Source organism: Lactuca serriola, chromosome 6 (genome assembly GCF_051521515.1).
Source record: "Lactuca serriola cultivar US96UC23 chromosome 6, Lser_US96UC23_V15, whole genome shotgun sequence".
Taxonomy (NCBI): domain Eukaryota; kingdom Viridiplantae; phylum Streptophyta; class Magnoliopsida; order Asterales; family Asteraceae; genus Lactuca; species Lactuca serriola.
The window spans coordinates 87,083,277-87,097,664 of record NC_136413.1 but is presented as its reverse complement, the minus strand read 5'-3'; positions in this window follow the sequence as shown (position 1 = coordinate 87,097,664).

The following is a 14,388-nucleotide window of genomic DNA, read 5'->3' as shown; positions in this document are numbered from 1 at the left end:
TATTACATAAACATTGATCGAACTATATTCAGATCCAGTCAAAACCAATATAGATGTTATGCTCGAATTGACGTTCAAACCCGACCTTGCTAGTACTGATTATGTTAACGAGTTTTTTAAAAATCACAGCTTGGAACCTGGAGTTGTTAACACTTAAAAAATATTATAGCAATTCATGCAATTAATGTATTTGCATTGCATAACATACTTCTTCCAGCCCAAATTTAACACAGTGCTACATAGCATCAGTCGCATGCCGCCTTTTTTCCCTTTTACTTCAAGCACTAGGTCTACTCAAGAAATAGGGACCATGAGTCAGATATAGATAACATATGAATATTCTAGGCTACTTATCTGTTGGGTTTTATGTACTCCAACATCCTTATGGTGCACATACAACCCTAATGCTTTGGATCTATGTTTTCTCTAGTTATACATGCAATAAAATTATCCAAAGCATGAAGCCTAAAACTAGCATACAATTTGACATTTGAATCATAAAATCTAGTTAGAAGATTACTTCTTTGTTGTAGCTTGTAGAACTTGGTCTTTCAAGAGCCTAGCACCCCAAGTGTTGTGCCTCAAGTGTCTTACAACAAACCAAGAACAATAGGAGGAACTTGAGAGAGAGGTTTGGAGACACAAAAATCATCTAGGGCTTCTAAGAACACAGAGTTCACGATTTTTGGCTTTAAAGGAATACATATATAGTGTAGAATTCCAAGAGTCTTAAGCAAACCCTAATTCTTACACTTAGGCTTATGATCCAATAACTCATATAGACTAACTCTTCATGGACTCTCACATAAACCTAGTCCATCATGGATCAATAGCCCAAACCATATGTATCATTGATTTACATAATCAATCACCGTTAATTAGTTAGTCTGTTTTGATCACTAAATTAATTCAAAATTAATTCTTGATGAATACTAATTAAATAATATGATTTCACAATTAATAAATTATACTTATAATATATTTATAAATCACAAATAACCTCTTTCTCAATTATCTATCCTATCAGATTGTCCTGGTGAAGGCAACCCGAAATGTACCATACTACTCTCTAGTCAAGTACATACCAATTATAGTTATGGGCTTAGACACGTAATCCAACAGTCTCCCACTTGGATAAGTCTAATAACTATAATTACGAGTACGACTTCCAAATCTGATTAGCAATCGTAGCTCTCAAAAGACCGTTGTCAAACTTTGATCTTATTGGAAAGGTGTCCATTAGATAAGGGATCATATATTCCTCCATTCTAGATATCATATAGACATGAGACATGGATTACAATCATATTATATGTCCATGTGTTGTTTCCCGATTTCCGATTTATGACGACCGACTAATTGAACAAATCAAATCAGTGCAGGCTTGGCCAAGCACTTAGGGTTGTCATCACTAAATCATCGAGGGGCCCACAGATATCGCTTTTTATCCCTTTTAGGGTAAAATGAACGGATAAACTTCGAATCATGTGCTTGCTCTATTTACTCATCAAATCACACATAATGATACGTTTTATAACACCGAGTTACTTCTACGTTTACATATCATCAATGTGCAACCAACTTGTAGACTGCAACTCATATCTCTCCGTTTCAAGAATATAAGATATTGTCGTCTCATGATCACTCGTGATAAAATCCATGAAGTGATTAAAATGAGCGTGGGTTTATTCTAATACTGAAATCTTATTACAAGAGTACTCATGAATACTACAACAAACTTGTGCTATGTCTAAACACCTTTAGACAATCTACAGACCCATTCATCGCAATCTAGCTTCAATACCTACTTCCAAAGTATTATCAACTATGGATAGTTTGAAATTTTTTATTATTCGGGAAGTTAAAACATGCAAAATGAAACACAAGAATAATCGAATCCAATATGGTCTCAACCTTTGGAATATAAATAAAACCCCTTTTATTTAATCACCATATTGACTACACATTATTCATTGTATAATGTTTCAATTTATCAACTTTGTACTTGAATTAAAACAATATTTATCCTATGCTCCAACCATCCACACTATGTTTACCTATGTTCCTTACTTTGTGAAATATATCAATATAAGACATTTTCAATGAAACTCATTTCACAATTCCAAATTCTTATTACCTAGTGTAAGAAACCCTAATTCTTACCACTATAAGAATGTGTTAGATTCTAAACTATCATGCATTGTACCTTTTGTAATGTTGAGGTCCCAAAGTCAGATAGACTTTGCCAACGATATTACAAAGAATTCTACCGGAGATTGATAACAAAACAATTCCAAGGAAGAGAAGTCTCAAATTTAAAGTACATTCCTTCGAACATCCTTCTTGCATAAAAGTTTCTAACTTTCACTTAGATTATTAACATCTAACTCCAATTATGGAAACATTTCCATATTTTCCATATGAGAACTCATTATTAATAGAATCTTGTTTATTCATAATAATGTCAATACAGTCCATTCATTACTATACTTCCAACTGCCCATAAGTGACCAATCCTTGGCGAACCATAGATCGTCCTTGACAGTTGTTTAATAACTTTAGTCGTATCCGTTTCTAGTCTTTTTTCCCTCTTGATGCCCTAGGCATTTGGAAAGTTAGAACACGCGAATATTATAGAATATGCAATCGATCCTATATTCGAAGCATATGGAATACAATTGATAATGTCTCACATAAATACATGATACTGGACCAGTCTCTTGCTATAATATTTCTATATATAGAATTTTCAATTTTGAAATATTTCAACATGGTATTCATATATCCATGACTAAGTTTGATTAATACTTCAATCTAAACTTTTAGATTCGAAATAAAGTATAAGTATCCTCTCCCTTATTATAACGAAACAACTTTTCAAACTTTGCAACTTTGCAAATTTGTAATCTTTGTTTCCTATAACTAGTATTGCTAACTTGCAACACTTCACATAATAATCATGTTCCCACTATCATGATAATTATATTCTTACTAGCATAACACTTATGCTCCCACTAGCTTTGACATGTGTAACGCCCGGTTCCCAGTACGTAGTTTAAATATGAGTTTTTGCATTTTTATATTGGGACTCAACAAGTTGAGGCCCCAAACTCGTCGAGTAGGGCGAATCCTGGACGCGGGTGGAAGTATCTACTCGACGAGTCGGAAGCCGCGACTCGACGAGTAGATCTGTCTGAATGACACCCTAAACTTTAGGGATTGCACCCTATATAAACAACTTGTATGGCCTCCACTCCAGCCTCCATCACCCTCAGACCCTATTCTTGAAACCTTAATCAGTTTGTGAGTGTTCGTGAGCTTTTTGTGCCATTTTAGTGATTTGAAGCTTGGAGAAGGAAGGAAAGGCTTGGAGATCCAAGAAGAAGACAGTATATCTAGAGTTTTGGTTGCATTTCAAGCTTGTTTGAGGTAAAAAGCTTAAACATTAGTTGTCCATCACTTAGATCTTCTTTAGGGCTTGCATATTGTCATTTTTGGGACATTTCTAAGTCACTCTCGGGATTTGAGTGCATAATAGAGTAATGACTTCAGATCTAGGAACAATTAAGCTCACAAAGCTCAAAGTTTCCACCTTCATTAAGCTATGGCCCTATCCCATGCAATAGAACTCCTTTATGTCACACCCCAAACCGGAGAAACGGTGGAAACGTCCGGGGTTTGGGTGACTTCATCTTGTAATATCATCACACTGAGTATAATAGAAACAAGGCAATAATCATCATCAGACGCACAATAATACAACAATACTGAGTTTACATCATTGTAATTGTTTACAAAAGTTACATCCCAAAAATATAAGGTTTATAATAGCAACAAAATGCAACAAAATTCCACATATTCTTGATGTCCACCTGCTTAACGATTTCCTGAGAATACAAGTTATTTTGAAAACATTAACATATATAATGTTGGTGAGTTCATAAGCATGTTTGAGTGAAAATTTTTGTATCATTTAGTAAACACGAGAAAATTTGATATTTTCTGTAAAATGGTTTGAAAGTTTTGTATCAAATCTTTTGTTTAGCAGGTGTGTTTCTGTTTTGAAAACGTGTAAAAAGAGTATTCCATAAAATCCTATATTTTCTGTTGCAATTAGATGGTATTGTATAATTGTATGCTTTTCCCAGAAAATCCGTTATTTTTGATTGTAAACGTGTTGTGGTCTTAAAAATTCTAAGATCGGATACCAGTGTATATATGGATGTTTTAGTATAGTCAAAATTGTATATGTATTCCGTAAATTTTACAGTGGAGTTAATCTCTATGTGAGTCGTTATAACCATACTTGATAATGACTGATCCGCCTGTCATGACGTTTTTCAAGCGCTGACTTGTTTAAGGTAAGGTTTTTCACCCTAGACTAGCCTAGTCTAATAGTAGCGAACAACTCAGGTGTGGGTTGTCAACCCCGTATAGATCTATACACAAACTCTCACTCTCCCTCCAGGAGACTTTGGTTATATCTACAGGCTTAGGGTAGTACACTAGATAGGTACGTATGAATAGAATGTCTCGCAAGAGCATTGACTGAATTTACGCGAATATCTTATTACATCGTGTAATGTAGTGAATAATGTTTTCGTGTATGTTTTAAGTCTACTGGGCACAACAAGCATGTAAATGGGCTACAAAGTCCCAAGTAACATGTAATGTATATTCCAGGCCCAATAAGCATGTAATTGGACCACAAAGGCCCAATAGACATGTAGTGTGTATTTCAGGGCCAATTAAACATGCAAATGGGCCACTAAGGCCCAATAAGCATGTAAGGTATATTCCGGCCCAATTAAAAGTGTAAATGGCGTATTTGTTCTGTTTGTTATTATGTTGATCATTTAAGCTCAATTGTTTACCAAAATCACATAAAAGGCCCACTTTTGTTAGAATTATCATTTTCGGCCCAATTTTATGAAAGTTGACAGTTTCATCCCAAATGCATAAAAATTAACTTTTTGGCCCAAGTTTAATAAAATTTTCATTTTCAGCCCATTTAACCGAAAAGTTACATTTTTTGGCTCAAAGTTGTTCAAAATGACAATTTAGTCCACAAAAGTCAAAAGTTTACAATTTAATCCCATGAAACTGTGAAGGCCCAATTTTAAGCCCTTTTTGTGAAAATTAACAATTTTGGCCCTCGCAAAACCATAAATGTCCTTTAAGACCCATTTTTATATAAAATGACTCCTTTGGTTCTTGTAAAACCGTGAATACCCTAAAGGCTTCACCGTTTTGTTTATTCGTCAAAAATGGTCCCTAAAACGGTTTTATATTGTTTCTAGTGTATCATAACATGTTTTAAACTTTCCATTTTCATAGTAAGTTGCATGTAATGATTTGGTTTGCAAATATCACCAAGTTATAGAAGATCTTTCCAATTTATGTAGTTTCAACACATAGTCACAATATATAAAATAGAAAACACACATAAACATGCATACAAACATGTTTCTAACACAAAGCAACTTGTATCCTCCCCCAAAACATAGTAAAAATCGAGAATAGGGGGTATGAACTCACATTGGGGTTTGATCGGTTTTTATGAAGAGATATGAGGAAATGATGTTGTTTTCGGCCTAGCTTACTTCATTGATGAGCTGTTCGAATTCTAGGAGATTTAAGATGCATAAATCACGATTTCAAGAGTTAATGAGTACTATTTTTAACATAAACATGAAGTTAAACCTCTTTAGTAGAAGTAGCTTACCAAGATGAATGGATTTTGGATGAAGTAGTCCTTGGACTTTCACATAAGCACACATGAATTTGGAGAGGGAAATGGGATTTTCTTAAGAGTTCTAGAGAGAATTTTTAGGTGAGTTTGAGAGTGAAATGAAGGTGATGGTGGGGATCCTTACGGCCGAGAGTTATGAAGAGAAGAGAGAGAGAGAGAGAGGTGATTTGATTTGGTTAATACATGATGGTTTAGAGTGTAGATGCTTAGTTAGATGTAAAATATTTACCTAGATTGCCACTAAATAAAGATGAGGTGTCAAAGTTTTGTTTAAATGAGTTTTTTTTATCAAAACCAAGAATGGAAAGAAAAATGAGAGAAATATGGACCTTGGGCTTGATATAGCTTTGGCCCATTAGAAATTTTTGATCCATGTGGGCCCACCTATGAGTTTACGACCCAAATGTTTAAAGAGGTGGGTTTTCAGCCCATTAAAATTAATTATGTGGTTTTCGGCCCAATCAAGGCTCATGAAAGCAAAGTGAGACATTTTAGGTCCAATAAGGTCCATAAAAGTCTTATGTCCCAAAATGTTATAGTTTAATGAATATGGATTTATTTAGGCCCCAAATGAGGATTATTAGCCCAAAAGAATCCAATTGAGAGTGTACTGGCCCATTAGGCCCAATAAGAGAGTCATGGTCTAATAAAAGTTTGAACTGGGAAATTAGGGTTACAGGCCAACATTGAGTGTATGCGATGTATTGAATTAGGTTTTGGGCTTCACGAGTGACTTTTGAGTTGAACATTTGTTTTTTGAGAAGTATAACATGTATAGCATCAATCTTAAAGTTACAAGATACATCGAGAGTTATTCATACATAAACAAAATTTTCTAGCCCATAAATGCTAGTTGTGACATCATCCCCTCGTTAGAGGGAATTTCGTCCCGAAATTCTTTTGAAGGTTGCTCCTAGGAACTAGAGAAAAGGTGACGGTACTTTTGCTTCATTTGATCTTCGCACTCCCATGTGAATTTCGGTCCATGCCTAGCGTTCCATCGAACCTTCAAAATCGGGATGCGGCTTTGTTTTGTACGCTTAACTTCCATGTCCATTATCTCAATCGGATCTTCGACGAACATGAGATTCTCGTTTACTTCGATCTCATCTAGAGGAACAACAAGGCTTTCATCTGATAAGCACTTTTTCAGATTCGACACGTGGAACACGGGGTGTACGTTGCTGAGCTCCGCAGATAGCTGCAACTATATTAGGCAAGTATTTGACTCGGTTGTTCATGGTCCTTTTGGGTTGCCTTCACCATAGCAACTTGATAGGATGATTTATTAAGAGAGAATAAATATTATTAATATATTACGAGAATAATATAAAGAATAATAATATTGTTATTTGATTAATATAAGTCATAAATTAATTAGAATTAATTTGGTGACTTAAAGAGATTAATTAAATAAGAGGGTATAAATTGTCAATTGTTTGATAGTTACACTTTAGACTATAAATCCTTATTCGATGAAGGATGGACGGATTCTAGGGCTAGGGATAGCTCAAAATCGTCCAAGGCTATCTATGGTAAGGATATGGATTGCTTTAAGAGAAGATTATCCAACTAGGGTTTAAGGTGAAACCCTTAAGGAGTCTACAAGTATAAATAGACCCTATGACTAAAGGGAAATCGGAATCTACTCTCAAGTAAAGAACCCCTGGCCGGATTTCCTCCCCTCTCCTCTCTCACAAATCATCCTCCTTGCTATTTGGTGTTTGTAAGCCATTAGAGGAGTGATAATTGTGACTCTAGAGCTCCAAGACAACAAGATCAAACAAGAGATTCAAAGGTATGCTTCTAGATCTGATTTTGTATTGTTCTTATACCTAATTAGTCATTAGAAGTCTTGGATTCAAATGATGTTTAATTAGAAAGCCTAGATCCAAACATTAGGGTTGTGCATGCGCACATAGGAAAGTTCTTATGGCTAAAACCCATCAGTGGTATCAGAGCCTAGCTTGGTTTCTATTAAATTGTTGCTTGTTTGTTTGAAAATTAACTACAAAATTCGATTTTTGATGTTTCTGAGTTATGGACTCGGCGAGTTCCATAGTGGACTCGGCGAGTTGGCCTGACTCGGCGAGTCCCTTGGTGCACTCGGCGAGTCCAAGCGTCAGGAAAGGCCAGATTCGGGATCTCTTCATGATTATCTTATGAAAACTTACCTCAATCATATTAGATCAACCCTAATCCGATTTTTTGATATATATGACTATAATCTTGATCTAATTAAATATATTTATCAATTAATAAAATATTTAATTTCCTTATATGATAATTAATTAATTATTTTGATTAAATTGGTAATTATCTTGCATGAAATCTTGAATAATCAAATATAGATAATTAGGAAATTATATGTTAATTGAAATTATTTGTTATTTGATCCTCCGTGTTTTAAATGTTTAAAACTTGTCCTCAAGTTTTGAAATTTATGTTTTGTGATTAAAAGTTTTAATTTAGACAATTTAAATTTCAAAACCATAAATTTTAAAAAGGTTTAAAATACAACCCTATACTAATATAATATTACAAGATTAGTATATATATATATATATATATATATATATATATATATATATATATATCTAAAATGCTAGTCTTACCGTTAGTAGGCCTCATTCACGAAGCCGTTCTATAAGGTGGATATAAGGTTGCGACCTATAAAATGGCACTTAATGGGTCTATACTCACACCCATCGCTTGCTTGATCGGTGGAGGGTCGTTAGCCAAACGGGTAGGATAGGGCAACCTCATCCTCTCATTAAAAGTATAATATGAAATACAAAGTAACTACACATTTTTTTAAAAATTTCCCAATCTTAGTTACTTTAGGAAAAGTGAATTGATGCAATCCCATGAAATTACACTTTGCACCCTTGCTAAGAAGTTAGTGGAGCGTGTGTGGTTTACCGGCACACTAATTGGTTCTAAGCAAAGGTGGCAAAGGGTGATTCATTGTTTATCATAGTTCGATGGAGCGTGTGTGGTTTACCGGCACATCGAATAGGTGATCGTTACAATGAAGGCACCATGTGAATTTGCATGGTAATTCACACCCGCTTTGTGATCCTTGGTATCCCAGTCACAAACAAGAGGGGCATATCGAGATTTAAACATGCCATTGAAGAGTTTCAATGAATTTCATTCGAACCTAGGAATTCTCAATACATTTTGGACTTATAGTTAGGTTTTTATGGTGGAGAATTAGTGAATCGTCATTCACTTACCTTCATATTATTTGCATGTTAGATTACGGCATCCCTTTTCTAATATGTAAATATTGTTGTTGGATCCTAGCCCTTATTTTTCTTATTGGGTGATAATTAGGGATTCATATTCTACTCTATCTTTTTCCTTTCTATTTGTAGATGTCGAACGCAAACACCGCTGCCACTAGTTCCTTCACATTGATGAGCCTTTGCCAAAAGGTCACTTTCGATGGAATGAACTTTAGTGAATGGATAAGATACATTCACACCATTGCTCGCTATGAGGATAAGGAGTATGTCCTCGATGAGAAGCTCGAGAAAATTAACCCTGAAATCGCTACTCAGGCTGAAATGACCGCTTTTGAAACTCATGAGCGCGATGCAACGAAGGTACATTGCATCATGATAGCCACCATGAACTCCGAATTCCAAAAGTCCTATGAGGACATGTACCCGTACGAGATGCATCAAGACTTATTGGATAGATACCACCAAAACGCGAGACAAGAGCGTTATGAGATTTTCACTAACATGATTTCCGTTAAGATGGGTCATGGAGAATCTCTTACCGTGCACCTGCAAAAGATGCAAAGGTATGTCGACCGTCTTCGCAAGTTGAATGCTGACTTTGGGGAAGACTTGGCGATTGACATGGTGCTTCACTCTTTGCCTCTGAGCTAAAATCAATTTAGGATGACCTACCACATGAACAAAGAGGAGGTCACCCTAAGCAAACTCCAAGGTCTCTTGAGGGTCACTGAGAGCAACTTCAAAGACAAGTATGTTGCACCAACTCCCAATCCACCCGCTGCTCCTGTCTTGGCTATTGGTCAAGGAAAGTGAAAGAAGAGGAAGGCTTCGTCTAAGAACTGTCACAAGGTTAAAGCCCGAGATGGTGCCTCTTCTAGTGGGACCAAAGTTGATCCTGCTAACCCCTGCCCTAACCCAAAGGAGGCAGAGTGCCACCACTGCCATAAGATAGGACATTGGAAGAGAAGCTGCCCAGAGTACCTGCAAGCCATTAAGGAAGGAAAGATCAAGCCGTCTTTCGCAGGTATATACACAATTAAATCTAACGATTCTAATCATGCTATTTCTTGGGTTCTTGATACCGATTGTGGTTATCACATTTGTTCAAATGTGCAGGGACTAAGAAGAAGTAGGGATGTGGAGCAAGGAAGGATCAATCTAATCATGGGGAACAGAAGATCGTCGCCTGTGACCAAGATTGGAGTGTATTCTTTAGTGCTTAGGAATAATTTATGTTTAGATTTGAACAATTGTTGCTATTCGCCAGAAATGGTTAGAAACATCATTTCATTTCATGGTTTATTTAGACAAGGTTTTAGATTTTCTTTTAATAATGAGAATGGTTCTATTTTGGCTTATCTAAATGGTGTCTTTTATTTTGAAGCTATACCATGTAATGGAATTTATGAAACTGTTATGATTGTTGATAACTTAGGAAATGATGTTTTAAACATAGATTCTTCCAATAGTATGGATAGAGCATCCTTGTGGCATTGTCGTCTTGGACATGTCAACAAGAAACGCATAGCCCAACTCCAAAAGGATGGAGTGTTGGAGTCATTCGACCTTAGGGAAGATGACACGTGCGAGTCTTGTTTGCTTGGAAAGATGACTAAATCACCCTTCACGAGTACGTGTGAAAGGGGTGAGGGTCTATTGGACCTAATACATACCGATGTATGTGGACCGTTTAGATCAACCACGAAGGATGGGAACCGCTTCTTCGTGACTTTTACCGATGATTATAGTAGATATGGGTATATCTATTTAATCAAGCAAAAGTCAGAAACTTTTGAAAAGTTCAAAGAGTTCAAGAATGAAGTGGAGAATCAATTGGGCAGGAAAATCAAGATGCTTCGATCCAATCGAGGAGGAGAGTACCTAAGTCTTGAATTCCACGATTATCTCAAGGAGTGTGGAATAGTTTCACTATTGACGCCTCCTAGGACACCGTAGTTGAATGGTGTAGCAGAAAGGCGTAATCGAACCTTATTGGATATGGTTCGCTCTATGATGAGTCGTGCTTCACTACCTATCTCTTTTTGGAGGTATGCCTTAGAGATTGCCACCCATATCCTTAACCGAGTCCCTACTAAGAAGGTTACCAAAACACCTCACGAGAAGTGGTCAGGGAAAGCTCCCTCGTTGGCACATATCAAGGTTTGGGGTTGCGAGGCTTTCGTAAGACGAGATACTCACGACAAGCTCGAACCTCGAAGTGAGCGATGTATTTTCATCGGCTACCCGCAGAAATCCTTTGGATATCTCTTCTATAGACTGAAGGACAATGTTGTCTTTGTTGCGAGGAGAGGAGTTTTCCGAGAGCGAGAACTCATAGGTCAAGGAGACAATGAGAGGCAAATCGAGCTTGAAGAGATTCAAGAGTCGATAGATGAAGGAACCTCTACCGCTGGCACTCAACCCGAGGAGGAAACTCCGGTTGAACCGATTGACGAGTCCTTACCTCTTAGACATTCCGATAGAGTTAGAGTTCAACCCCAGTTTTATGGTTTTCATATTACTACCGAAGGGGACACGTATATTAGTGATGGCACACTAATAAATCTTTATGAACCTAATAGCTATAAGGAAGCCATGGCAGGCCCGGAGTCTGCGAAATGGAAAAAGGCAATGGATAGCGAGATCCAATCCATGTATGATAACTAAGTTTGGAATTTGGTTGATAATGTGCCCGGACGTAAGACCGTTAGGTGCAAATGGATCTTCAAGAAGAAGACCGACGTGGATGGAAACGTACACACATATAAAGCGCGATTGGTTGCGAAGGGCTTTACTCAAACTCCCGGAGTTGACTATGATGAGACCTTCTCACCAGTTGTGAAGATAAAATCTATTAGAGTGATGCTAGCGATTGCCGCATTTCATGATTATGAGATTTGGCAAATGGATGTCAAGACCACTTTCCTTAACGGAAAGTTGGCTGAGGATGTTTACATGGCTCAGCCAGAGGGGTTTGTGGATCCAAAGCATCCGAATAGAGTGTGTAAGCTTGAGAAGTCCATTTATGGACTTAAGCAAGCGTCTCGTAGATGGAATCTTTGCTTCGATGAGAAAGTCAAAGAGTTTGGATTTGTACGAAGCGAAGATGAATCGTGTGTATATGTCAAAGCCAGTGGGAGTATAGTTAGCTTCCTCGTTCTATATGTCGATGACATATTACTCATAGGAAACGACATCCCGACTCTGCAGGAAGTTAAGTCCTGGCTCGGGAAGTGCTTCGCTATGAAGGACCTCGGAGAGGCTTCTTACATTTTGGGAATAAGGATAGTAAGAAAAATAAGTAAGAGACTAATAGGACTTAGTCAGAACACTTATTTAGAGAAGGTACTAAAACGCTTTAGTATGGAAAACTCGAAGAAGGGAGAATTACTGAAACAAAGTAATGCCAAGTTGAGTAAGACTCAAAGTCCGAGTACCGAAGCTGAAATAGCAGAAATGAGTCGAGTACCACACGCTTCCGCAGTTGGCTCAATCATGTACGCTATGACTTGTACTCGCCCTGATGTAGCCTTCGCTTTGAGCATGGTTAGCAGATATCAAGGGAACCCTGGCAGAGCCAATTGGATTGCGGTGAAGAATATCCTTAAGTACCTTCGGAGGAAGAAGGAATGGTTCTTAGTCCTTGAAGGGAGTGATGACTTGAAGGTGCGAGGGTATAGTGACGCCAGCTTTCAGACCGACAAGGACAACTACCGTTCGCAGTCGGGCTGGGTCTTTACCCTGAATGGAGGAGCAGTGACATGGAAGAGTTCCAAGCAGGAAACCGTAGCTGATTCAATGTGCGAATCAGAGTACATTGCAGCGAGCGAAGAGTCGAAGGAGGCAATATGGCTGAAGAACTTCATCGGTGATCTTGGAGTCATACCTGTCATAAAGGAGCCCATGGAGATTTTCTGTGATAATGAAGGAACTGTTGCCTTGACCAAGGAACCAAGAGATCATGGTAGATCACGACATATCGACAGAAAATATCATTTTATTAGACATCGTGTAGAAGAAGGACAACTCGTAGTGAAGAGGATATCATCAGAAGATAACCAAGCAGATCCGCTTACGAAGGGACTGAGTAGGGTTAAGCACTTGCAACATGCTAGGAGTTTTGGGCTGAAGGATGTTATTAGCATAGATTAGATAGTATTAGAAACGTGTAATAGATAAGTGTAATTAACATTTGATGATTAAATAAAGGAGTTTTATTTATGAGTAATGTTACTGTCTTATGTTAATTGTTTAACTATTGTTTCTCTTTGCATGTTTTGACTTCCAGAATAATTGAGTTTATTAGGAATAATCGAATTATTAAAATTGTCCACAATCGTTCATATGTTGGAAGTAGATATGAATGAAGATTGTCATGAATTGGTATGTAGATTGTCTAAATGGTGTTAGACATAGCAAAAGATTGTTGCAACGTTCATGAGTGCTTATGAACTAGTTTTGAGCATTGGAACAAACCCGCGCTTGTTGGAATCACCTTATGGAATATGATATAAAAAGGTGATCGCAAGACGATAATATCATATAGTCTTAAAACCTAGATATATGGTTTGTTATTTGTTAAGTGATTGTACATTGATAATGCGAAAACGCATCAGTAACTCAGTGTTATAAAACGCATTGTTATGTATAGTTGGTTAATGAATAAGTAAATGCATATAAGTCGAAGTTTATCTGTAACTTTTATCCTAAGAAGGTAAAAGTGATATCTCGGCCGCTCGATGATTTGATTTGACTTATGTGCCGGGCCCGGTCAGAACTGAATTGATGTGTTCGATTAAGTTCTATGTCAAATAAATCAGAGATCGAGAAACCTAAATGCTTGACTAATCATTCCATAGAATTGTCAGCATGATATCTAACAGAGGACTGTACGATCTCTTATCTAAAGGACAAGATTGATTAGATCAGAGTTTGACAGCGTCTTTGAGAGCTACGATTGCAAATCGAATTGTACTTGTGCATATAGTTACTAGACTTATCCAAGTGGTAGACTGTTGGAATAGTGTCTAAGGCTGCAACTATATTAGGCAAGTATTTGACCCGGTTGTGCATGGTCCTTTTGGTTTGCCTTCACCATAGCAACTTGATAGGATGATTTATTAAGAGAGAATAAATATTATTAATATATTACGAGAATAATATAAAGAATAATAATATTGTTATTTGATTAATATAAGTCATAAATTAATTAGAATTAATTTGGTGACTTAAAGAGATTAATTAAATAAGAGGGTATAAATTGTCAATTGTTTGAGAGTTACACTTTAGACTGATACCAATTGATGAGATTAAAACTTAATCTAGATGATCGATTAGATCTCAAACAGGTAAATAAATATTAAACAGTAAGAACGAACGCAAAGC